This window comes from Photinus pyralis, unplaced genomic scaffold (assembly GCF_008802855.1).
Source record: "Photinus pyralis isolate 1611_PpyrPB1 unplaced genomic scaffold, Ppyr1.3 Ppyr1.4_LG5, whole genome shotgun sequence".
NCBI classification, from domain to species: domain Eukaryota; kingdom Metazoa; phylum Arthropoda; class Insecta; order Coleoptera; family Lampyridae; genus Photinus; species Photinus pyralis.
Genome location: NW_022170596.1, coordinates 17,675,324 through 17,702,600, shown reverse-complemented (window position 1 = coordinate 17,702,600; position 27,277 = coordinate 17,675,324). Strand labels below are relative to the sequence as shown.

Here is a 27,277-nt window from a genome sequence, read left to right as displayed (position 1 = left end):
TAGGTAAGGTTTGGGTAAGGTTTGTGTTGGGTTTGGGTTAGGTCTGGGTTAGGTTAAGGTTAGGTTAGGTTAGGTTAGGTTTAGGTTTAGGTTTAGGTTTAGGTTTAGGTTTAGGTTTAGGTTAGGTTAGGTTAGGTTAGGTTAGGTTAGGTTAGGTTAGGTTAGGTTAGGTTAGGTTAGGTTAGGTTAGGTTAGATTAGGTTAGGTTAGGTTAGGTTAGGTTAGGTTAGGTTAGGTTAGGTTAGGTTAGGTTAGGTTAGGTTAGGTTAGGTTAGGTTAGGTTAGGGTAGGGTAGGTTAGGTTAGGTTAGGTTAGGTTAGGTTAGGTTAGGTTAGGTTAGGTTAGGTTAGGTTAGGTTAGGTTAGGTTAGGTTAGGTAAGGTTAGGTTAGGTTAGGTTAGGTTAGGTTAGGTTAGGTTAGGTTAGGTTAGGTTAGGTTAGGTTAGGTTAGGTTAGGTTAGGTTACGTTAGGTTAGGTTAGGTTAGGTTAGGTTAGGTTAGGTTAGGTTAGGTTAGGTTAGGTTAGGTTAGGTTAGGTTAGGTTAGGTTAGGTTAACACTCGGGGGTTGTTTGATTTTCGAAAGTTATACATCGTCGGAAAGGCCATTTAAAGACGCGTCGATAGACCCAAAGGGGCACTCAAGTTTCTCAAAAACGTCGGAGTTATGGCCGTAAGTGTTTTTCGAGACATTTGGGGTAATAACTCCGAAAAGTCGAGGTCACATGTCGGGGTCGAGGGGCAATTTCGAAAGCCAAAGAACGCGGCTTTCCAACGATACCTCACACTTTAAGATCGACTCGCGAATAACGAGGGGGCAGCCTCTCAAAGATTGCCAAATTTTGTCAAAATTTTCAAAAAATTTTTTCTCAAAAACCAAAAGGCCGATCGAGGAACGGATTACTTATTTCTTAAACGCCGGTCGAGTAGAGCGCACAAAAAAATTACGGTCCAAATCGCAGACAAAAAATTTTTTTCATAATCATCCCTTGGTCCCCCCTTCATATTTAAAAAAAAAAACTTTCTTATTTACCGTCCGATTTTCAAAATTCGACCGGCGTTGGATAGATCTCGTCGAAAAAGCAAAAATCCAATCATAAAACGTTCGGGGGCATATATAAACGAGGGCGCTAGAGGGCGATTTAGGGGATGACAAAAAAATTAAAAATTGACGAAATTTGGCACACACGTTTGTACGGACCTTAGAAAGTCTCCGGTACAACTTTTACCCCTTTACGACCAAAGGGAAGGGTAATAGGGGGTGATAATAGGTTAGAGGTTAGGTTAGAGGTTAGGTTAGAGGTTAGGTTAGAGGTTAGGTTAGAGGTTAGGTTAGAGGTTAGGTTAGAGGTTAGGTTAGAGGTTAGGTTAGAGGTTAGGTTAGAGGTTAGGTTAGGTTAGAGGTTAGGTAGCATTGAAAGCATGCTGCGAAATAAAATTACTATCTGATTAGGAGAATACAAATTCACTACTAAACTTGGATTTATACTCAGTAGCCGGCTAACATTCAACGTGAGGGTCGTAAAGTTCGGTATTTGCTACTACAAAACTCAAATCTTAAGGGCGCCAGATCTAGCGAGGTAATAAATCCTCTTGATCAAGGAGGATAGGCTCTTCCAAGCATAGCATAATGAAGGTGAAAAAAAACTAGGTATTGTGGCAGAGAGGAATTTAATACGTCTGTATTTCGATTTAAAATTAAATATGATTAGTATGTAACTACAAATTATAATTGTGGTGTGAAGCACGGTAACAATAATAAGAAAAAAACTAATAGGATTAATTCGTCCACACCGCAAATAATCAACAGTGTCAACAATATCTTACTACGGTAATTAATACGGGTTCTGGATTCGCTAGCTAGCCCCGCACCCTGTTTATATTTGGGCCAAATAGAGGTTCGTACAAATAGCCCTCCCAAACTGAGAACAAAACGAATTTTCCTTCACAGGTAAGTATTATCATGAATGTAATTATTTGTAATTAAATGGTAAGAATTAACTCTTTTGATTTCAGTTTACATAACCCTTGAAGAGGGTTCATCAACTCAAAGCCACAAAAATTGTAAGTATGCAAATACAGGTTAATTATGATTAATTAATTTTTATTCTCCCACTTTATTTCAGAACAAACGCAGATGCAGCAAGGTAAGGTACCAGTAAGTGCCAGATTTTAGGCAGCGGAACAAAAAAAGCTGAAAGTTATGAGATACTCTATATCTAGCTTAAGAGATACCTAATTCTTACCTAGATGTTATAGCTTGCAACTCGTCCGCAATGTTCTAAACTACAAATTACTACCTATCAATTATTTATCTTACCTCAAACTTATGACTACCATCCTAATATTCTAATTCGACGTTGTTTCCTAACTATATACACTAATCAAATTCCCAATTGGTATTCTCTGTAAATGATAGCTTTAATAATTTAGAAAAGTTGTAATTAAATTTTCCTTCAGGCTGCTTCAAATCTGATAAAACAAACTACTTATACTGATTCCCAACTATACCATCAATTCGATCAGCCAACCAGTATCAGATACCTACAGGAGCTAGGAGATAAATCCTGATAAACAGTGAATTCCAATAATTATAATTCTCTATCTCCCTAGCCGCACGAAAAGCTAACCCAATCTACTCTACCTCGAAAAATATCCGTTTTTCCCAAAATTGATATCCCAAGAATTTCCAAGTGGGAAATGACCTTATGATAACTAAATTGTTAAATCTAGTGTTAAATTTGCCTAAAACTATGCAAAATATCATACAGCTCTAACCTGAACTACCCTAACTATCTACTACCTACCCTACACACTATTTCAAATTGCTACAAGCATACCTTCCCCTTCTCGCAAGGGAAAACAGAGATACACGTTAGCATCTGTATTGGAAAAGTATTGAAAGCACTTTAGATTTGCTACCCTTATACATTCTACACATTGCTCTCTGTCACTTAAATACGATTTTAGTAGTACGGCGGTTGTCCCCTAACTCTGTACCTATACAATTTTTCTAATAATAGCTCGTGTGAAACGCAATCAAATGCTTTACTTAAATGAAGTAAAGTCATTCCTATTGTTTCGTGAACTTCAAGTCTATTTGTTATGATTGATATGGCAGCATAAATAGCTTGTATAGTAGAGCGCTCGTTTCTAAATCCAAACTGATGGGAGTCTGAAAGAATAAGAGGTTTATTAATGTACTTTACTAGTCTTTCTTTCAATAACATTTCAAATATTTTAGAAATTAACGGAACTATAGTGAGATCGGTCGGTAATTATCATTTGAGTCTATTTCGCCCATTTTAAAAGTAGAAAGGACTTTGCTAATTTTTAGTAGTTTGGGAAACTTTTTTCATCTACCTATACATTTATTAAATAGGTAGGTACGTTAGGTAAGGTTTGGGTAAGGTTTGTGTTGGGTTTGGGTTAGGTCTAGGTTAGGTTAGGTTAGGTTAGGTTAGGTTAGGTTAGGTTAGGTTAGGTTTTAGGTTAGGTTAGGTTAGGTTAGGTTAGGTTAGGTTAGGTTTTAGGTTAGGTTAGGTTAGGTTAGGTTAGGTTAGGTTAGGTTAGGTTAGGTTAGGTTAGGTTAGGTTAGGTTAGGTTAGGTTAGGTTAGGTTAGGTTAGGTTAGGTTAGGTTAGGTTAGGTTAGGTTAGGTTAGGTTAGGTTAGGTTAGGTTAGGTTAGGTTAGGTTAGGTTAGGTTAGGTTAGGTTAGGTTAGGTTAGGTTAGGTTAGGTTAGGTTAGGTTAGGTTAGGTTAGGTTAGGTTAGGTTAGGTTAGGTTAGGTTAGGTTAGGTTAGGTTAGGTTAGGTTAGGTTAGGTTAGGTTAGGTTAGGTTAGGTTAGGTTAGGTTAGGGTTAGGTTAGGTTAGGTTAGGTTAGGTTAGGTTAGGTTAGGTTAGGTTAGGTTAGGTTAGGTTAGGTTAGGTTAGGTTAGGTTAGGTTAGGTTAGGTTAGGTTAGGTTAGGTTAGGTTAGGTTAGGTTAGGTTAGGTTAGGTTAGGTTAGGTTAGGTTAGGTTAGGTTAGGTTAGGTTAACACTCGGGGGTTGTTTGATTTTCGAAAGTTATACATCGTCGGAAAGGCCATTTAAAGACGCGTCGATAGACCCAAAGGGTCACTCAAGTTTCTCAAAAACGTCGGAGTTATGGCCGTAAGTGTTTTTCGAGACATTTGGGGTAATAACTCCGAAAAGTCGAGGTCACATGTCGGGGTCGAGGGGCAATTTCGAAAGCCAAAGAACGCGGCTTTCCAACGATACCTCACACTTTAAGATCGACTCGCGAATAACGAGGGGGCAGCCTCTCAAAGATTGCCAAATTTTGTCAAAATTTTCAAAAATTTTTTTCTCAAAAACCAAAAGGCCGATCGAGGAACGGATTACTTATTTCTTAAACGCCGGTCGAGTAGAGCGCACAAAAAAATTACGGTCCAAATCGCAGACAAAAAATTTTTTTCATAATCATCCCTTGGTCCCCCCTTCCAATTTTAAAAAAAAAACTTTTTTATTTACCGTCCGATTTTCAAAATTCGACCGGCGTTGGATAGATCTCGTCGAAAAAGCAAAAATCCAATCATAAAACGTTCGGGGTCATATATAAACGAGGGCGCTAGAGGGCGATTTAGGGGATGACAAAAAAATTAAAAATTGACGAAATTTGGCACACACGTTTGTACGGACCTTAGAAAGTCTCCGGTACAACTTTTACCCCTTTACGACCAAAGGGAAGGGTAATAGGGGGTGATAATAGGTTAGAGGTTAGGTTAGAGGTTAGGTTAGAGGTTAGGTTAGAGGTTAGGTTAGAGGTTAGGTTAGAGGTTAGGTTAGAGGTTAGGTTAGAGGTTAGGTTAGAGGTTAGGTTAGAGGTTAGGTTAGAGGTTAGGTTAGAGGTTAGGTTAGGTTAGGTTAGAGGTTAGGTAGCATTGAAAGCATGCTGCGAAATAAAATTACTATCTGATTAGGAGAATACAAATTCACTACTAAACTTGGATTTATTCTCAGTAGCCGGCTAACATTCAACGTGAGGGTCGTAAAGTTCGGTATTCTGCCAGGAAAACTTGCTACTACAAAACTCAAATCTTAAGGGCGCCAGATCTAGCGAGGTAATAAATCCTCTTGATCAAGGAGGATAGGCTCTTCCAAGCATAGCATAATGAAGGTGAAAAAAACTAGGTATTGTGGCAGAGAGGAATTTAATACGTCTGTATTTCGATTTAAAATTAAATATGATTAGTTATGTAACTACAAATTATAATTGTGGTGTGAAGCACGGTAACAATAATAAGAAAAAAAACTAATAGGATTAATTCGTCCACACCGCAAATAATCAACAGTGTCAACAATATCTTACTACGGTAATTAATACGGGTTCTGGATTCGCTAGCTAGCCCCGCACCCTGTTTATATTTGGGCCAAATAGAGGTTCGTACAAATAGACCTCCCAAACTGAGAACAAAACGAATTTTCCTTCACAGGTAAGTATTATCATGAATGTAATTATTTGTAATTAAATGGTAAGAATTACCTCTTTTGATTTCAGTTTACATAGCCCTTGAAGAGGGTTCATCAACTCAAAGCCACAAAAATTGTAAGTATGCAAATACAGGTTAATTATGATTAATTAATTTTTATTCTCCCACTTTATTTCAGAACAAACGCAGATGCAGCAAGGTAAGGTACCAGTAAGTGCCAGATTTTAGGCAGCGGAACAAAAAAAGCTGAAAGTTATGAGATACTCTATATCTAGCTTAAGAGATACCTAATTCTTACCTAGATGTTATAGCTTGCAACTCGTCCGCAATGTTCTAAACTACAAATTACTACCTATCAATTATTTATCTTACCTCAAACTTATGACTACCATCCTAATATTCTAATTCGACGTTGTTTCCTAACTATATACACTAATCAAATTCCCAATTGGTATTCTCTGTAAATGATAGCTTTAATAATTTAGAAAAGATGTAATTAAATTTACCTTCAGGCTGCTTCAAATCTGATAAAACAAACTACTTATACTGATTCCCAACTATACCATCAATTCGATCAGCCAACCAGTATCAGATACCTACAGGAGCTAGGAGATAAATCCTGATAAACAGTGAATTCCAATAATTATAATTCTCTATCTCCCTAGCCGCACGAAAAGCTAACCCAATCTTCTCTACCTCGAAAAATATCCGTTTTTCCCAAAATTGATATCCCAAGAATTTCCAAGTGGGAAATGACCTTATGATAACTAAATTGTTAAATCTAGTTTTAAATTTGCCTAAAACTATGCAAAATATCATACAGCTCTAACCTGAACTACCCTAACTATCTACTACCTACCCTACACACTATTTCAAATTGCTACAAGCATACCTTCCCCTTCTCGCAAGGGAAAACAGAGATACACGTTAGCATCTGTATTGGAAAAGTATTGAAAGCACTTTAGATTTGCTACCCTTATACATTCTACACATTGCTCTCTGTCACTTAAATACGATTTTAGTAGTACGGCGGTTGTCCCCTAACTCTGTACCTATACAATTTTTCTAATAATAGCTCGTGTGAAACGCAATCAAATGCTTTACTTAAATGAAGTAAAGTCATTCCTATTGTTTCGTGAACTTCAAGTCTATTTGTTATGATTGATATGGCAGCATAAATAGCTTGTATAGTAGAGCGCTCGTTTCTAAATCCAAACTGATGGGAGTCTGAAAGAATAAGAGGTTTATTAATGTACTTTACTAGTCTTTCTTTCAATAACATTTCAAATATTTTAGAAATTAACGGAACTATAGTGAGATCGGTCGGTAATTATCATTTGAGTCTATTTCGCCCATTTTAAAAGTAGAAAGGACTTTGCTAATTTTTAGTAGTTTGGGAAACTTTTTTCATCTACCTATACATTTATTAAATAGGTAGGTACGTTAGGTAAGGTTTGGGTAAGGTTTGTGTTGGGTTTGGGTTAGGTCTGGGTTAGGTTAAGGTTAGGTTAGGTTAGGTTAGGTTAGGTTAGGTTAGGTTTAGGTTTAGGTTTAGGTTTTAGGTTTTAGGTTAGGTTAGGTTAGGTTAGGTTAGGTTAGGTTAGGTTAGGTTAGGTTAGGTTAGGTTAGGTTAGGTTAGGTTAGGTTATGTTAGGTTAGGTTAGGTTAGGTTAGGTTAGGTTAGGTTAGGTTAGGTTAGGTTAGGTTAGGTTAGGTTAGGTTAGGTTAGGTTAGGTTTGGTTAGGTTAGGTTAGGTTAGGTTAGGTTAGGTTAGGTTAGGTTAGGTTAGGTTAGGTTAGGTTAGGTTAGGTTAGGTTAGGTTAGGTTAAGTTAGGTTAGGTTAGGTTAGGTTAGGTTAGGTTAGGTTAGGTTAGGTTAGGTTAGGTTAGGTTAGGTTAGGTTAGGTTAGGTTAGGTTAGGTTAGATTAGGTTAGGTTAGGTTAGGTTAGGTTAGGTTAGGTTAGGTTAGGTTAGGTTAGGTTAGGTTAGGTTAGGTTAGGTTAGGTTAGGTTAGGTTAGGTTAGGTAGGTTAGGTTAGGTTAGGTTAGGTTAGGTTAGGTTAGGTTAGGTTAGGTTAGGTTAGGTTAGGTTAGGTTAGGTTAGGTTAGGTTAGGTTAGTTTAGGTTAGGTTAGGTTAGGTTAGGTTAGGTTAGGTTAGGTTAGGTTAGGTTAGGTTAGGTTAGGTTAGGTTAGGTTAGGTTAGGTTAGGTTAACACTCGGGGGTTGTTTGATTTTCGAAAGTTATACATCGTCGGAAAGGCCATTTAAAGACGCGTCGATAGACCCAAAGGGGCACTCAAGTTTCTCAAAAACGTCGGAGTTATGGCCGTAAGTGTTTTTCGAGACATTTGGGGTAATAACTCCGAAAAGTCGAGGTCACATGTCGGGGTCGAGGGGCAATTTCGAAAGCCAAAGAACGCGGCTTTCCAACGATACCTCACACTTTAAGATCGACTCGCGAATAACGAGGGGGCAGCCTCTCAAAGATTGCCAAATTTTGTCAAAATTTTAAAAAATTTTTTTCTCAAAAACCAAAAGGCCGATCGAGGAACGGATTACTTATTTCTTAAACGCCGGTCGAGTAGAGCGCACAAAAAAATTACGGTCCAAATCGCAGACAAAAAATTTTTTTCATAATCATCCCTTGGTCCCCCCTTCCTATTTAAAAAAAAAAACTTTTTTATTTACCGTCCGATTTTCAAAATTCGACCGGCGTTGGATAGATCTCGTCGAAAAAGCAAAAATCCAATCATAAAACGTTCGGGGTCATATATAAACGAGGGCGCTAGAGGGCGATTTAGGGGATGACAAAAAAAATTAAAAATTGACGAAATTTGGCACACACGTTTGTACGGACCTTAGAAAGTCTCCGGTACAACTTTTACCCCTTTACGACCAAAGGGAAGGGTAATAGGGGGTGATAATAGGTTAGAGGTTAGGTTAGAGGTTAGGTTAGAGGTTAGGTTAGAGGTTAGGTTAGAGGTTAGGTTAGAGGTTAGGTTAGAGGTTAGGTTAGGTTAGGTTAGAGGTTAGGTAGCATTGAAAGCATGCTGCGAAATAAAATTACTATCTGATTAGGAGAATACAAATTCACTACTAAACTTGGATTTATACTCAGTAGCCGGCTAACATTCAACGTGAGGGACGTAAAGTTCGGTATTCTGCCAGGAAAACTTGCTACTACAAAACTCAAATCTTAAGGGCGCCAGATCTAGCGAGGTAATAAATCCTCTTGATCAAGGAGGATAGGCTCTTCCAAGCATAGCATAATGAAGGTGAAAAAAACTAGGTATTGTGGCAGAGAGGAATTTAATACGTCTGTATTTCGATTTAAAATTAAATATGATTAGTGTGTAACTACAAATTATAATTGTGGTGTGAAGCACGGTAACAATAATAAGAAAAAAACTAATAGGATTAATTCGTCCACACCGCAAATAATCAACAGTGTCAACAATATCTTACTACGGTAATTAATACGGGTTCTGGATTCGCTAGCTAGCCCCGCACCCTGTTTATATTTGGGCCAAATAGAGGTTCGTACAAATAGACCTCCCAAACTGAGAACAAAACGAATTTTCCTTCACAGGTAAGTATAATATTATCATGAATGTAATTATTTGTAATTAAATGGTAAGAATTACCTCTTTTGATTTCAGTTTACATAGCCCTTGAAGAGGGTTCATCAACTCAAAGCCACAAAAATTGTAAGTATGCAAATACAGGTTAATTATGATTAATTAATTTTTATTCTCCCACTTTATTTCAGAACAAACGCAGATGCAGCAAGGTAAGGTACCAGTAAGTGCCAGATTTTAGGCAGCGGAACAAAAAAAGCTGAAAGTTATGAGATACTCTATATCTAGCTTAAGAGATACCTAATTCTTACCTAGATGTTATAGCTTGCAACTCGTCCGCAATGTTCTAAACTACAAATTACTACCTATCAATTATTTATCTTACCTCAAACTTATGACTACCATCCTAATATTCTAATTCGACGTTGTTTCCTAACTATATACACTAATCAAATTCCCAATTGGTATTCTCTGTAAATGATAGCTTTAATAATTTAGAAAAGTTGTAATTAAATTTACCTTCAGGCTGCTTCAAATCTGATAAAACAAACTACTCATACTGATTCCCAACTATACCATCAATTCGATCAGCCAACCAGTATCAGATACCTACAGGAGCTAGGAGATAAATCCTGATAAACAGTGAATTCCAATAATTATAATTCTCTATCTCCTAGCCGCACGAAAAGCTAACCCAATCTACTCTACCTCGAAAAATATCCGTTTTTCCCAAAATTGATATCCCAAGAATTTCCAAGTGGGAAATGACCTTATGATAACTAAATTGTTAAATCTAGTGTTAAATTTGCCTAAAACTATGCAAAATATCATACAGCTCTAACCTGAACTACCCTAACTATCTACTACCTACCCTACACACTATTTCAAATTGCTACATCCTCGAGCACCTTTCTCTTGGCAAAGAATCTACATCTATATAAAATATCTTTAATTGCATAAAACAGTAAGTAAATCAGCATTACTTCGGTCTTAGATGCAATGTATTAAATTAGTTCCAGATAATCAACCCAATTCCAATTAATTCGATCTTACGTACCCCATTAGTAAATGGGATTCGGATTGCGATATACAGGGTGTTACATATAAGTATGTAAACTAGAATTGGGTGGTAGAGAGGATCAAAACAAGCACTTTTTCCAAATAACCCGAGGGTGTGTTTCATTCGGGAACCACCCTAAAAAAAGTGGTGAAATTTGCATGTCCTCTCAGCAGCCGGAAGAGTTAGAATACCTGGTCGCAAAGCTCTGAATGGGCTTTAAGGTATGCCCTTTCCGATTTTACCAAACAATTTTCAAAATTCCTACCACTGCAATTCTTGCCAGGACAACGAAAATGTAGAGAATTCCACGAAATTTGTTGCGTACATACTTGATGAGTCAAGTACCACCTTTTCGAGCAAATTTGGAAAAAACTTTTCAAACAAAAGTTATAGTCGTTTGAAGGTTGGTCCTTCGGGTCACGAAGTGTCCCACGCCTACTAGTGAATCATCTAATTTCATATGCAGCTGAAAATGTCGCAAATAATAAAGAAATAACTATTTAAGTCCTCCATAATCCTAGAATTCTCCAACATTGAACTGCTCAGAGGGGTAGATTTAGACGCCGTATAAATAAGGTAAATTGTATTTGTATTCAGTGCGTTGCAGTCCTTGCAGTTGCTCCACGCAATGTCCCAATTCAATATTAAGTGTCGCTTATGAACACACAATTGTGATCCAGGACAAGCTTGCCTTCGGCTGCCGAGATTAAACGTAAAAACGTACTCCTCTATATTCTGTGGTGTTACGCATGAAATGATTTTATTCCCGTCCGAAACATAATTATAATGCATACCGAGGAATAAAAAATGGTCACTTAAAAACTTTAGAAAAGATTTTCTTTAATGGAATCGTGTGTCATGGCCTCTTTTTTAGATGCCAAAAATTGTCAGGTGATAGGTAGGGGTAATTCTGGGATAATTGCAGACATTCATTTTTGGGCCACGAGATCGTTATGTACGTGGTCCACAATATTAGTTGTGTTTGATCACAAGATTTGTTCGGGTCTCAATTAGTAGAGGAAGTAGTTATAATCCGAAAGACAGATTTTTCTGATAGATTCGTTTAATTTGTGACGACCGCGCAGCCACGGTGTGGTTCAGATTAGTAGTTTCTGCATAACGATTCAAGCAAAAAAATAAGTTTGTTCGCGCTTTCTCGGGGTGAAAGTTGTGATCTTTCCGACATCATAGAATAACTTGAGATTGCGGATATTTTTAACTACGCTCAAGAAAAAGATTAGTATATAAAAGGAAGACAATAAAAATATTTAAACAGTTGGGTATGCGGTTTTCTGTCGCGTAAATTTGCAACTGTATTTACTTGAGGACAAATCGCTTAAATTTGCCCTGTCGTATTTGTTCGCTACAAAGGGGCTTGCGGTTAATGCTCAGTTAGTCCGACACGAACGCTACAAAAACTGCAAAGACTTTGCTAGTTAGGATTAGTACAGAAAAATAAACTGATTTTCAATACATGTATTGGCAAAAAAACATTGTTGTAGCAAGTTATCTTGCTTGCATAAAATCAGGCGTCGTTCAGAAGTGATTTTGTCATTTAAAAGTAGACATATGGAAAAATAATACCCGCAAATGCCTATGTCTACGTCTTCATGAATATCACTGTATAACAATGATGTTTTACTACAAACCTTTTTGCTAAAAATCAATCATAAATAAATAGATGACTATTGAATAATTATCACTTTTTCGGGGCTTATATATATTTTCTCTAGAATAACTTTTTTCAGCCACTGGACATAGTTCATGTGCAGGATTTACAGGAGGTGGAAATTATGTAATAATTTTCAGAAGAAAAGCAAGAACTGTGTAGTAGATTGCCAAAAAATCAAAAAGTGACAACGGGGTATTCATGACAAGAAAAAGTAGAAAGTATGAATAATTCCTGAAAAAAGTAGCAGGAAGCATAAAACGAGAAGAACCGTAGTGTATGTTATGCGTAGGTTTACGATTTCATACGTCTGATCCGTATTTGGATACTAATAAATCAATGTAAGGTATCCCAATATAGTATCATATAGGGCCTTGTACGCGCCCCTACGCAAATTATTAGATAGGAAATTCAATCTTTTATGCAAATCAACAATCTCGTTACCCTAAAGTAAGTTACTTATTCCTTTTGCTTCGTTGGAATGGAAATTTATATTCAAGGGTTTTGGCAGAAAACACTTGTTAGGTACACGGTGATTTCTTTGATCCCCCAATTGTAATAAAAGTTTTATTTAGCAGAAAGAATTTTGACATGAAAGAAAAGCTTCTCCCTAATATCAATACCGCCATTAAAAGTAGGGCAAATAAATGCTCCGTTATTTTTGTTGTACCTGACTTTCCTTACACTTTTCGCTAAAACAGCCGACGCTAATCCGACGTTGTTGTATTTCGTTATAATACGAACTTCCATTTTATAAGCTATTTAATACGATCGAGTTGGAACAATGCCCAAATTGCGTTTCTATAGGTTTATAATTATTCATCGCTTAAAAACGGTTTGCAAAAGTGATTAAAATTTATACCTAATTTTAAGCTGCGGGATAAAGTTGTGCTCGGTAGTACATCCATCCCTAAATTGGTGCTTGGTTTTGCAAATGTGACCATTAAAGTTTAGAAGCTAACTTGATCCTCCATCAAAGTGACAAAAATATTATCAGCTTATGGAAATTTCTCTACATGAAATAAGTTACCCAAAGTGAATTTTAAAGCTCGATTTATCATTCAAAAAGGAGTTTGTGTCTTCAGAAGGTTTTGTGGTGCGCGTTACGGATTCTGTTAATCAGCTTGATTTGAAAGAATGAAAAAAAATCCGGAATTTCAACTTTGGTACAAATAAACAACGAGATATTCTACCACAGAATATCGTCTCAGGATATTCCTTCTCTATGAGCACCGGAATATTTACGTTTAAAAATCTCGAACCGAAAAATTAGGCTTTAAAATATTTGTGTCCAAGGAAAAATTAGTGGAAATTGAGACTTACTCTTAGAATAACTGCTACATATTTAATTAATAGTTATCTTCTATTCCTTACACATTCAGGATAGGATATGCAAGTGTTTTCCTGGAGGGGAATTTCGCTTTCTACGTTCTTCTTGAAGGCGCAATTTTGTGAAAATCTACCTTTACATAAGAAACACTCTTGGACACTTCATTAAACAAAGATCGGCCTCAAGTAAATTTATAAAAAATTGATATTTAATCTTAGAATAGATTGTAATGTACTCATTGGAAATTTCCGTCTGGCAGAAATTTTCCTTGAGAACGATTTTTAGGGGAAAAAGACGAGCCTTAAATTTAACTGGAGGCGGGGTTTATTGTGAGCTAATATTGCGAAGACGAATCTGCGAAAACAGCTGGGTGAATTTACCATGCATGATTAATTTTTAATGTATTCACAAACAGAAAGAAATTGAAATTGCAAAGTAACTTATTGAATTCATGGTGTTCGGTCTCTTAAATTCGTATCCGGAATAACTATTCCTAACATTCACTCTCGATGTAAAATGTCCCTAGGAATGTAGAAATATGAAATATTAAAAAAATTGGGGCCACGTGTCACCCTTACAGGAATAGTTGAGCAAGCTATACTAAGGAATAAACTTTATTAAATCAGGCTACAGGAATGTACTAATTTCTTGGAAAGGGTAAGGTGAGTGGATCTCAATTTGGAAAATCGCAGATATAATAATATCATAACGTAGTGTTGTAGCATTTTCCCACATTTTATTGTAAAAACTACCAAATGTAATCTAAGATGTTAATTAAATATTTGCCACTAGTTCCAAATTTTGACCTGAAGACCACATTATTAAATATTAAATACGTTGTGGTGGAAATGAAGCTCGTCTTTTGATTTCTGTAGCGCATTGTTCCCTTAATGGGTTTCGGAAACCTCGAAAAGGAGTTAGTAGACAAAAAATTCTTGGGACATATGGTTCTCAATCACGATAATTAATTCGGGAAAAGTTCCAGGCAAGTCGTGAGAAAGTTGTGAAAATAAATCAACTTGTGCAAGTTTGATAAAATCAATGATTAGCCATACGAAAAAATTATTAATGCAAGAAAAAGTTATCCGACGGGAAACTCCCATTATAAATTTGCGTAAGTTAATCTCCCATATCAGGAGGGTTGTCCCCAGCTTTATTTTGGTATGAACACCGTCACCTAAAAAAAGCCACCTTATATGAGGTACTGTGTTTCCATTTATATAAACTAAAAAGTCTGAATCTTTAAGAAAACCGTCGTAAATTATATTTATATGTAAAGTGACAGCGGTGTAACGCTAAGGGGTCATTGTATTTAATCTATTTTCAATAGGATTGTTACATGTGTTTAAATGTGGGATACAGCCCAACTGTGCAAAGTTTAAACGGAATCGGTTAAAGCTCTTTCAAGTTTTTTATAATAAAAATAATTTTTATGGGATAGAGAATCCTAGAGAAAATCTCTTTCAATTAACTTAATAAAAAATGTTGGGTTACTATTTAAAAAAAAAGTTGTAAGACGTCACGGAGGCGCTAAAAACTCAGATATCAAAAAAGGTTTTTGAATTCTCTCCTTTATGTACAATTTTTGTAGGTTATACGGTCTTTAGAATAATTTAATACACATTTTGAGTTATTTAAAAAAAAGTTCGATGACGTTGCGGAGCTCCAAAATTTATTTACATTTTAACAAAATCTCGTACGTACGTATAATTGGAATCAGGAGTCTGTGGCCCTGAGTCATTGTTTTGTGATTCAATTTCAGACAAGTTTTTTTATCGATTTCGCACACTTGATAGATGTTACAGTGTTTTAGCGTGTCAGCGTATTTTTTAAAGTTGCTTAAAATGAACTAAAATGTCGACATTTGATGAAATTTTGACAGATACAAAAAACGGTGATGGCAATAGCGACCTAGCTCAAACTAGGAAGCTAAAAACTCAGATTCAGATTTAATAAATTCGGTATTTTTGCTTCAGCGAAAGGATGGTCAACCCATTTAATTACAATAAATCTATTGCAGCATGTAGGTTACATACTCAAGTTATGCATATTGTAGCAACCTCTCCAAAGTAACAGCGTTATGTAACATTTACATAGAATTTATATAACTGTGTTTGCTGGAATCTCCTATAAGACTGATATGTCGTGTATAGTAAACCAACAGGTATAATATTATTAATAATTACGGATGCAGTATCTGAAGATATGATGTTTTTGCTATTGAGACGTTGACCCTTGCAACAATTGATTTGGAGAATAAAAGGGGCTGTTCACCAAGAAGGCCAGAACTATTCCTTACACAACGTATTATCCTAGAGGGAATGCTGCAAGTGTGATGGGGGTCCTCTGTGCCGCAGGTAAAATATGGCACTGTCAGTCATTCATAAATAAACGCAACAAACGGTAAGGATAATAGAAACGTACTTCTAAAATTGGAAACGGGAAAAGTCAAGTTGACGTGAGAAATTCAATTCCAATGGTCAACGTGTCTTCTCAAGGGAAATATCTAATGGTTGCCTGAACAAAATATGTAAAATTAAGTGACAGCTTGTAGTTACTTGGAAAAAAGTGGAGTTTATTTGTTTTCTGACAGCTGACGAAGGTAAACCGAGTGTAAATAATTAAAAGGAAGTAATATTGTTAGACGACATAGCGCATCATGTAATAAATAGTACGAAACACTTACCGGCACATCGATTCCATTAAATTCCCTTTACGGTCAGTACCTGTAACAATAAAACGATATAAATTTATAAACAAAAACATATTTATAACGTTAGCATTAGATTAATAAAATTACTTATTGCAATCATTTGTATTCAAAATATTGTTCGCCGGTACGGTCAAATTAAGTTGTATTTTTGGGCTGACTGGCTAAAAAATATGACGGTTGCCTTGCACGTCTTCTCGCATGTACACTGCTCAAAATAATATACCTACAGTGCGTTGGAGATAAGAGAACCACCTCAACATCTCTTTTATTTGGGGAGAAATTTGTCAAATATAGTTTCATATGTCCGATCGCATATTGAAACATCCGGTATCATTTCCAATGTAATCGGAAATCGATTCAACTTTGGTTTTTCAAATGCAAGGCCTATGGTTTTGTAAGACATTTGAAAAGAGCAATCAATTTGCTGTACGACAACACCAAATATGCATATATAGTTGATATAGGAACAACAAAAATTGAGAAATTCGCGAAAAAGAAATTTAGCATGCCGTGTGCTGTCAGGATGCACGGTGTCTGTCTGTTCAAAACGCGACATTAAAAAAAGTGGACGTAGATCTTTTCTGTGCGATATGGCACATATAGAGCATTCTCGATGCTCTGGCGGCTGAAAACAATTGGGGATCAAACATGTGATTAGTCTGTAGAAGAGGGAATGTCTTTAAATGCCTCTCAAAAGCTGTTAAAGAGTAAGATTGGTAACAATTCTACTTACTTTACAGTACAAAGTGTTAATAATCCGTGTTGATTTAATTGCACAAATTATTTAATGTTATTGTTTCTGTCGTGTATTCTCAAAGTACCAAAGAATTCGAGTAACGCGCTTCTCTAAATTTGGAGGATATAAAATCGGATTTTTTTTTATTTATAATTAAAGAGCTTCGACTGCAAAATAGGCCATTAGCTCTTGTACGGTTAGATTTTTTCAAATAAAGATATGTTTTTGAGGAACGACATTGTATTTGAGCGTCCCTCACCAAGGGCGTCCTTTAAGTTATCTTTTATGCTATACAATTTCCTTTGATTAGTGTATTCTGTACATTCTAATATTATATGTTTGACAGTGACAATTTTTTTACAAAGTTCGCAATAAGGAGGGTCGTCCTTAGTGATAAGATGCAAATGAGTTAATCGCGTATGGCCTATTCGCAGTCGGATCCAGACTACAGATTCTCTTCGGTTTTGGAGGTAGGTTGTCTTCGATTGCCGCGAGACTTCTGGCTTAATTTCTTTTAGTTTGTTGGCAGTTGCGGACCATTCTTCTTGCCAAGCGGCTTGGAGGGCTTGTTTGTAGTGGCTCTTTAAATCACTAACGGTAGTGTCGTTGATTTCCGCTGCTTCCGGAGAGGCGGATGCTGTTATTGCTGCCCGATCTGCCTCTTCATTCCCTTTGATTCCTACATGGGATGGAATCCAGCAAAACCTTACATTTTTCTTAAAATTCTCCACTATATGCACTACATGATATGCGGTAATTTAAATTGCAGTTTTCGAATTTGTCTATTACGCGCAGTCTACGCCGTCGCTAGTTTCGAACCGTCCGTGTATATTATGTGGTAGTTTCGGAACTTTGTTGATATTAGTTCTTTGAAAGTGTTTGTAGGAAGGTATTGCTGTAGTCGTGTTTTAGGATAAGGAAGCATATCATAATTAACGTTTGGAATTCTCATTGCCCAAGGAGGGATTATTGAAGTATTTTGGGTACATTTTGTTTTCTTGATTTATTCCTTTAGTTTTTCCAAATTTTGATGCATCTAAAATTTATGTTGTTATTACATGACTTATTTGAGTTTTTGTTATGTTGGATGAGAAATGACAGTGGTTGGGATTGTTTGGATTTGAGATACTTGTATATGCGTAGTTTAAAGTTAATTATTGTCTTCTCAAACGTAGCGGTAATTCCGATGATTCGCATAGTACACTTTCCTTAGGGCTTGTTCTAAAGAAACCATTAGCGATTCGTAAAGCTGTATGTTGGATGGCGTCGATCGGTTTTAATAATACATATATGCTTTTGCCGCGCCATACACGATGCAACCATAGTCGATTTTGGAGAGGATCGTAGACTTGCAGAGAGAAGGTAAAGTCGAGCTGTCTGCTCCCCAGTTGTGATTAGATAGAACTTTCATGATGTTAAGTCTCTGTTTGCATTCGTTTTTTAAGTTATTGAGGTCTTTCGTCCATTTCAATCTTTTATCAAATGTTATTCCTAGATATTTACAGCATTCGGAGTATTTTATTGGTAGAGAGTTTAGGTACAGAGGAGGAGGAGGCAAATTTTTCTTTTTTGTCAAAAATGGCATTGCTTTTGTTTTCATGGTGGAGAATTTAAATCCAGTCGCTTTTGTCCACTCTTCGAACTTGTCGATCGTTTCTTGAAGAAATTTTCCGGAAGCGTCACGATTTTTCCCCGGATTTGTTGATATGTAACCACGCTTAAACCAAGATTGATACCGGTGCCTTATCAATCTACTTAGCAGTAAGGTAGCTGTGATCTTGTGGAATGCGCGCACAACGGCAGAGTCAACTTCTCTCCGCAATAACGTATAACGAACTATGACATATGGGGCATGTTAAAATTAAATAATTAGTAATTATTTGGGATAATTCCTCTTTAATGAACATTTCAACGAAAATCTTTGTAACAATTTAAACATCCTTATTTGTTGGTCATTAATTGTTCATCTCTTCAAGGACGTATGATTGTGATTATTCAGCTGTACCTGTAATTATGCAATTTTATCCTTACTTCGATCCTCGATTGTCGTTGAAGAACAATACGCGATTTTTGTGTTTTATAAGCATTTTAGAATAAATTAAAAGATCCTGATTATTGATCCTTGAGCTCGATATCGCCATCGCCAGCTATAGGTACAAAAAGGAAATTCCACTCCTTAAGTCAGTCCTCCCGTGGGTGGAGGAACAAAATTCTTCATCGCAACCCTCTCGAGTCGCGCTTATCTTCATCTACAGTTGCATGTATGATAACAGCATTGTATGGGAGAAACGGACAAAAACTTCCGTTTCAAGTAACAAGGTTTTAAAACGAGCGTTTCCCCTTTAATTTTTTGCCCTTCAATCATAACACATTAGGTGGGAACTAACAGTTTTACCTATGTCTTTGACCATCCATTGTCTGGTTTTGTAAAATTCATCCGAAAATTCCCCCTAAACGGGGGTCGAAAAGCTGACCTGGACGAAATTTGGTATGTGGACAAAGAACGCAAGAAACTCAAACAAAAAAACTGATTTGTGAAAAAGGTCCCATACACAAAATTTGGCACCTCCGTTTATTGGCGCCTCATTCCGGGAATTAATAAGACAAACGTTAAATAACAAACACCTATTCGCGGACATTTGAGGATGAGAAGTAGAATAAAACATGCCTCTTAATGTTTGTATGCCTCAGAATGGGAAATCTGCTATATCAGTGATAGTTGTCTATTGGTGCAGCCTAATGTTGCATAATAACATACCCCTAAATATTTAGCAGAATCTATATCCCTTAAATGAGAAGGAAACTCTATAGTTAGAAAGTATCGCACCGAAAACAACATCGTCAATGTTTTGACACCCCAAAAAAATTACTTAAACAAATTTATCCCTCATCCGAAGCACGAGGTAGGAAATTATTATACTTCAATCTTCTACAAAAGCAGAATGCAATAATGCTGTATATAGATGGAATGGCATGCTGCTCATTTGCATTTGAAGGGTACTTAAGGAAACTCCGAATTCTCTTTGCCTACCTTGAGCGTCTAACGTAAGGGCGCGTCAATAAAATTAACCTACAACTAAGATTAATTAAATTCCGCTGCACGAAAGCGTATTATTCAAATATTGTTTCCTGCAGGACAATTTTTCAACGACGTCAAAGCGGTAGCTGCATCTTGGCTCGTATATCGAAATTGAAGGGACGGGATTTCGTTGCGGACTGTTGGTAATAAAAGCAACGGCCAGAGAATGGACTAATGAATGCAATGTATATGAGAAAATTGCATAAAAATTTAACTTTATCCACCTGGAAACAAGAAGCTTGAGACACCTCAGCTTATCAACAAAGTTCTGCGTTATGAAATTAGTTCTGTTGTGATGAGACATTACTTGAATTAAACTTCGTGTTGTGAGTTATCTGGTTCCGTTTACTTGTGTCGGCAGATTAAGCTTCGTTAACCCCAAACTAGTGAATTCGCAACGGGTAAACTCGTGCAATCGATTTAAGACCTGGGTCGGTGACTAAACGAAAGTAATTCCATTCAGGTCTAGTGTCGTTTTCAATTTTATTTTCTTCAGGTACATAACTTGTACAGTAAGAGACTTACGCTAAAACCCAAATTAATTCAAATTGGTGAAATTATGCGCTTTCTAATGCGCCAGATCATTGGTGCATTGTTAAGGCGAGTTGAATGCGCATATATGAGATCCTTTTCGTTTCTTTATTTATTTGCAAGCACATTTGTAGACGGCCACGTTCAAGATTAGTAATAATCGCTAATAAACTCGATGCCGGTTTAATTGCAAAATCTCTAAGTACGAGTATATTCTGGCAATTAACTATATGTTGTGTAATTCTGAAATTACTTTTGGATGCAAACACATTTTCTCTCATACTTTTGCTTACAGGGTTTTTAGTTTCAAGTTATAATTTCGAATCCTGGTTTACACCATCAACTCCCCTATAAAAGCTTGCATCACTTTGCTCTTCCGATTAATAATGGTGTGGTGGCACGATCTCTGGAGACCGTTTCTCTAACGCATTATCTGTAGGAACCGCTTCGCGACAGTTTCAAATTCTTGTCCAGGGGCAAGGCCCCACTCCCCTGGTGCCACCCGAGTCTACCGTCCATTTGAGTTGGAGAGTTTACCGTACGTTTCGCTGGTGTGCTGTGAACTCAAATGATTTGTAATTTATTTTTGTTTCCGCTAATTAAATTTCACTAATTCCATCGTAACATCGGGACAAAGCAACAGAGTTATCATACAACCAAAAAGGTACACTGATTGTTCTTTAGACGTTTAACACATTAGACTGCTCCACCACTTGGAAAGGGAGACATATTTATCGTTAATTATTGTTGTTTGAAAGTCAGTGGAGCGAGCCAACCAAAAAATGATAATGCTACAATCTGTATTCATATTTCTCGAGCAGCTTATTCGTAAAATATACGTTTATAAGTAGGTACTGTTGCGTAAACAACGTCATGTAGACGTTATTTCGGTCTAAACTCCAAAAATAATGACGGAACACACTGTATAATACAGTATATGAGCGTATTTCAATTTTTTTAATTCAATGTAAATTATTTTATGGTGGAAGTGGTGTTTCTTTAAACACTGGAGTCAACGTAAAAACGAGGCTATTGTCAACGAATGGTTTTGTGTGAGTTAAGTGCCCCTGAATATCGCGAACCTTTTACGGCCTGAATATTAGGATTATTAAAGAAAAAAAAGCAATTTTAAAATTTATTATCTTATTTGTCGACCACCTGTGTGCGGGGTAATATATCCCAACATGCTTTGTAAGCTTTTCTTTTTTCAGAGATTTTGTTTTCATTTTCTTGATGCGTTTTAGAATAAATTTTTGGCATTGTCAATGAAATAATTTTGTATTCGAATACAGTGTGCGACCCGGATAGAGGTTATCATGTCGGATTTTTCTGTAGGTGTCCAAGAGTTATTTCAGGTGTTCATATAAGTTGTTGAATAAATTCTTTAGAATTTTCGGAAGTCTCTCAAATTGAGAAATTTTAAGTCAATATTAAGAGTTTTTTAGCAGATGCCGGATATGTAAGATAAAAATATAATATAATACCTATAAACTTTTAATTTAGATTTGTTTTGAGCTAGCTAAGGAGGTGTTCCGTCGGTGGTGTAGTGACAGAATACCAATGGACACAAAAATACTTATAAATGTGCTATAACATCCTTCAAACTAGTATGTGCCTTCTCTAAAATTCAGTATAGCAAAACCCTCTTCCATTACACACATAGCACCTTCAAAAACCTTCTAATATCTTTCATATTTACAAATTGGTTACGTTTACGAGGATTGCAAATTTTAAGTCTGTACCGTAGCCACGTTTTCTTCTACCTTTCCTCTTCAAACTTCACTGAATTACTTTAGAGCCAATCAAAGTCAGAACATTCTCATTTAACCAAAAATCCACATTCCTTCTAGATGAGTTCCAGTCCATTTGCCAACAATGACCCCCTTTAAAAAATTTCCAACTATTTTAATACAAATGTATGCAATTTCTTAAAGAAAACCGATCATTATTTTTTATACAAATCAAAAAAAGATTATATTCAATCAACGAATCAACGAAACTGGACGGTTCACTGTTATCTCTGCTGAAAACTCACGCAGTATAAACGCACTTGTTTATTGCTATTACACATACTACGCGTGTGAATTTGATATCTTTAACTTTAACGAAGGCCGTTTACGAATTTAATACATTTTGATTTGTTGAGTCGAATGCACACATGGCCGGTATGACCTTTATTCGCTTACCTGATTTGATTGACGCGAAATGGCAATAGAATAAGTAAACATGAGAATAATAAAGCAAAACAGCACGTGTAAATAAAAAAAATGTTTACATGCACCAAAAGCGGGAAAAGCGAGAATAATTAATTTCGTAAACAGAAATTAAGAATATAACATCAATGAATCAAATTGGTTTCAGTTTGCAATAATTTGCAGTCGAGTCGGACGAAGAAGATTGAGTAGCTTCTAATATAAGGGAAGTAGTATTGGGGTGTTGGGAGACCAAGAAGCACTCATCAGCTCAGTATCCATTAGATAAATTAATTTGTTAGGATTATGTTTTCGGCTCTTTCTTCCGTTTGTAATGTAAAACGGGCGAGCGCTCATTTCCATAGCGAAACGACTCCATGCCAACCCCGTTCAATTGTTCATAGGTGAGAGAATGAAGTTAAAAGGCACGGCAGAAAATTTCTCTAGAGCAACACGCAGAAAATGACAAAGTTCAACTTTAAAATTGAAATTGAGTTGGTAGAATAATTAAAAAGTTTTAAACAACGGATTTAAAAAGTACAACGTGTATCCTGGCGCTTAGCTAAAAGCAAGCAAAATGTTAAAAAAAGCTTTAGCTTCGACGTTTTCATTGAAAAGATAAATATTTGCGTTGCAATGTAAGTCAAATAAATTTTTCCCTAACCTTGTTTTAAGCGTTCTTCTTGTATTAACACGTTCTATTGGTTGATAAATACGACTAATTGACCGTAAAGCATACTGCTCCAATATGTACACTTCGGTATTGGTTAATGGCACCACTATTTATAGAGGAATTGGAAAAAAGAACCCACGAAAGACACATTTTCCAACAATTACACGGCAAATATAATTATGGGACGTAGGATGTCGCCAACGCCGTTTGAGAGCCAAAAGAAACGAAACGCGTGGGTTGCCACCCCGTGGAAATCATTTGCCTTTTGAGGTAAGTACACCTATAATAGACACGTTTCACTTTGAAATGGAATAAAGAGGTTTTCCGACATGATATTTCTTATGTCGATATATAAGAAGCAAAATAAACACCCAACAAAACTAATAACAGAAAGCCGAATAGAAATGCTATACAATATAAGTGAATACCCCACCTTTCCATTCTAGACAAAATTTATGTCGGTAGGTATATACTTTGTTGAGTGGGTAGCAGAATCGCAAAAATCAATTTCAATCTCTTTTCTTTTTTAGAGGAGCAGGTAACAGTCATCGATTTAATGCAAATGCAAAAAGCTCTTTCGTAGGAATAAAATTGTGTTACTAACTACGCATGTGAATTCTAAAAGGCGTACATTTCCTTAGAAAATTTAATAATAATCTGTTATTATTACTTTTTTAGCTATACTGCAGCACGAAACTTATATACAATTGCAGGCTTTTATCAGATTTTTGAAGTGTATGTGCATAAATTCATTCTGCTCAGAAATAGTTTCCTCGACAACCCGGACCGGACCGAAAAAGGACCGAAAACCGAACCGAAACCGTTATTCCTTCAGAAATGGAAACTTATTGAGAATCGGAACCCCTATTATTTTTTTCGGTTCTTTTCGGTTTTTTACGGTTCTTGACACGTTATTGGAAGTTGAATTTTTAATAAAGTGTGGAAATTGAAGGCATTACGGGTGGCGGTGGCGGTAATTTAGACACTACTATAAATGTAAATAATAAAAGGAGGGACGAGATTTTAGAAAATAAAAATAAAAAACAATACGTCATACATAATTTTTTTACATAAGTTTTTGAGTATTTTTTCTGTTATTATTTATTAATAAATTAAGTTTAAATACATATTTCCCCCTTCCTTTTTTATTCCCCTTGTTGCAAGTTAGCTACACTGACGATACGTCACGTTTTGGTATTCCATTACTTTTTACTTTCTTTTCACACCTATTAATTAACAAATGACGTTGTTATAATGGATTTTTTGAATGCCAATATTTTTTGTTAGAACCGAAACCGGACCGGAACTATTTTCGCGTCAATATAAACGGAACCGAAACCGATAAAACGAGGCAAGGAGGGGCTCAGATTCCTATTTCTAAACCAAGTTGTAACAGTGTTGAGTTGGAAATAATTGCGTGTTGTTATTGTAAAAAGTTATCTTCGGCGGGTGGATAAGAGTTCGTTATCGCTACGCAAGCTGTATAATTTGTAAGGTCAGTTTATAGTTCGATAACGCATTAGTTAACGCGGAAGTCAACTCCTCTTAATTCACCCGCGGTAAAGTAACTTAATACGAAAGTTTTTTTGGAAATAATTGCACACAATGCAAGTGCCACCGGTTCATTCACTATTCGAATTGGAAGAGGAATGCTTAATATTTGAAATCAAAAGGTATCGAACGGAAAATTATATCCCTCCTACAAGGAAAAAATCAGATTGGGTTGAACCAGATTTTGCAGCTATGTCAATCACACCTTGCTCATTTGCAGCAATTTCAGACAATCCACCAATTGGTAGCCGTACTATTGATCAAATAATTTGCTAGAATTTTGTAATAATTCTGGACATTGAGCAAGTCAGTGCAGACAACCTAAAAGATTACATTGCTACAAATGTGGCTGTCCAAATGTTACTAGAAAAACTGCATAAAATGTAATCCCACTCAGGGAAACGGCAACAGAAGATGGGGTGGGTTTTAGGTTTTCATAAAGAAATTTCATTTCGTTGGGGGGAGTTGTAACGGTCTGCGGAATACTTTTGCCTCATAATTAAAAATGCCGATACCAATTTGCCATGCTAATAAATCGTCTTTAATTGAGGTCTACAAACTCATTTCCCAAATTTGCTGATTTTACAAATCCCAGGATACCGCAAGCTATCACACCGACTTATCATTGTAACTTAAGAGTAATAATTACAAAGCTGAAATACGATATAAACCTCAGACTTTATGTCTTTATCGGCTTCCTAAAGCAATTGCGAAACAAAGCACCATAAAAAAATAAATACGTAGAAACAAATACACGTTCGATTTTAGCAACTTACTCAAATTCTTCCAATCTTAAAAAATCGAACTTTGTCTAACTTCATCATAACAATAGATGACCTTAATTACAATAGCAAAATTTTATAAATGACGAGCTAACTTGACATGCACCACTGAACATACAAACGAAACTTTTTATTTGCACAATCTTAAAAAACAATTCCAGTGGGAGTAAACTTACTGATCTCTTGTCAGCTGTTTTTTCCTTTTTTTTTAATTAAAATTGCGAATTAATTTTTAAGTGATTCGGTGCTTGACTAATTAATAACTAGTAATTCCCTCAGAAAGTGCATACTTGAGAAGTAATCCCTCAACACAGTCGAGTGTTTTTAACTTAACTGCATTATTGAAACCTTGCGCTAGTAATAAATTGCAACCCCCTCGTGGTGAATTTGAAAAATTTTCATACAAAGCACGTGTAAAATAATATTTGCAGGGAAATAATTCTTCTGTTAAGGCTTATGAATTTTAATCTTTATTCACATCTAACCAATAACAATTAATGTTATGCAATCGGATTTAACACTCGCATTGATTATCCCCTTTCATGTTGCGCGTGCACTGCCAAGCCAGCTCGTTTTTTAAATTTAAATCAGGTCGATTTGTGTAGGCAAGTAAAATTGTGATTGAGGGTTTTCATGAAAATATCCGGGTATCTATTTGCATTCGTAATGGGGACTATTCAATGAAATCCTATAATCACCGAATGTCAGATGTTCTGCTATCCTTCAATCAACTTAATTAGAATCAGAATTACCCTTAGATGTATGGTATCATTCAATAGAACTTGCAATAATTGAATGGGAGCGAAAAGGCACAATGCCGTAAGGATTGTAATGGCAAGCACACCAATAGCAAATACAGCTATCTGGTTAATAGTACCATTGTACTAAGGTGTATACACAATTAGGGTGCAAATGGATCATCCGTCTTTAAAACTCAGAAATTATCAAAACTCTATGAAAGCCAACACTTTCATTTACACTGAAAGTTGGCATAAACTTTCATTCACTCCGACCCTAGGCGACCCTCAAACCTGATTTTCAATGTATTTTAACAGTGATTTTCAGCGCGTTTTTGAAAAAAAGTAGCGCTTAGGTTTGACTCTTCGGTAGGTCGGTCGGTTGGCTGCAAGGTTTTTTTAAGTAGCTGTCCAAGGAATCATTGTAGAATGGTCGGGTTTGAAGCATTAGCTTTGTATCACAATTCTTTGCATGCAGAAGTGGATGGCTGTCCTGGGCTAACAGTGTTTGTGCTTTGGATTATCCCAGTGGATCTACTTACCCGGATTATTTACCCGGCGAAAGAAATGTAACGAGCTCTTTAGTTACTCGAAATGCAATACAAAAAACTAGCTACTTAAATCACACGGTGGATGCTCCAGTGGTCCAGGCCCGAATGCCTTCAAAAACACCCCAAACTAACCCCTAATAAATAAGTCAACCATTTTTCTTTAAAAGTCAATCAGGATCGCTGTCCTAAGAAACCCACACACGGGAATTGTGATGAATTGTATTTTTTTAATGCGGACTGCTAAAGTTAGAGCTGCGTAATTTTTGGGTCAGCTACATTTGCAACAAAACCCGACTCGTCAGATAAGATTACCCCTTAATATCTGCGACTTTCTGGAGCCGAGATTTATTTATTGACCCCCCCCCCCAACTAATTTTGACACCCTGTAAACTGTTGGAAACTTTAAAATCCCAAAAATTTCTACTTTACCTATAAGTTCACATTAGAAGCACCGTTACACGGAGAAATTTCGTGGTACAGTAGTCAATACTATAGGGGGACGTCGACAAACGGGGGGACGGTCTGATGGAAATATTTGTGCTTGATATAGTACTCATTCCTGTAAGGAACCTTATATCGCAATTTCGTATCGTGGCCACAAAGTGAGAGAACGATACTGTAATAG

General features: G+C 36.3%; 4 long non-coding RNA genes across 4 annotated transcripts in view; 2 read left to right on the top strand and 2 right to left on the bottom strand.

The window, feature by feature from the left end:
* The first annotated feature begins 5,242 nt into the window (after window positions 1-5,242).
* On the top strand, window positions 5,243-5,950 carry LOC116171794. The gene is made up of 3 exons (XR_004145522.1): window positions 5,243-5,473; window positions 5,539-5,586; window positions 5,649-5,950. It is a non-coding gene; the product is annotated as an uncharacterized LOC116171794 (long non-coding RNA).
* On the bottom strand, window positions 5,746-6,064 carry LOC116171795. Its single transcript, XR_004145523.1, has 3 exons — window positions 5,977-6,064; window positions 5,843-5,928; window positions 5,746-5,808 (listed from the first exon to the last, which is right to left on the bottom strand). It is a non-coding gene; the product is annotated as an uncharacterized LOC116171795 (long non-coding RNA).
* Window positions 6,065-8,622: 2,558 nt separating this feature from the next.
* LOC116171729 lies at window positions 8,623-9,434 on the top strand. The gene is made up of 3 exons (XR_004145507.1): window positions 8,623-9,059; window positions 9,130-9,177; window positions 9,240-9,434. It is a non-coding gene; the product is annotated as an uncharacterized LOC116171729 (long non-coding RNA).
* A 6,292-nt stretch (window positions 9,435-15,726) lies between these two features.
* LOC116172117 overlaps window positions 15,727-27,277 on the bottom strand; it is a 143,726-nt gene continuing 132,175 nt past the window's right edge. The window contains exon 4 of the long non-coding RNA XR_004145590.1: window positions 15,727-15,833. This is a non-coding gene — a long non-coding RNA (uncharacterized LOC116172117). The remainder of the gene's footprint in view (window positions 15,834-27,277) is intronic.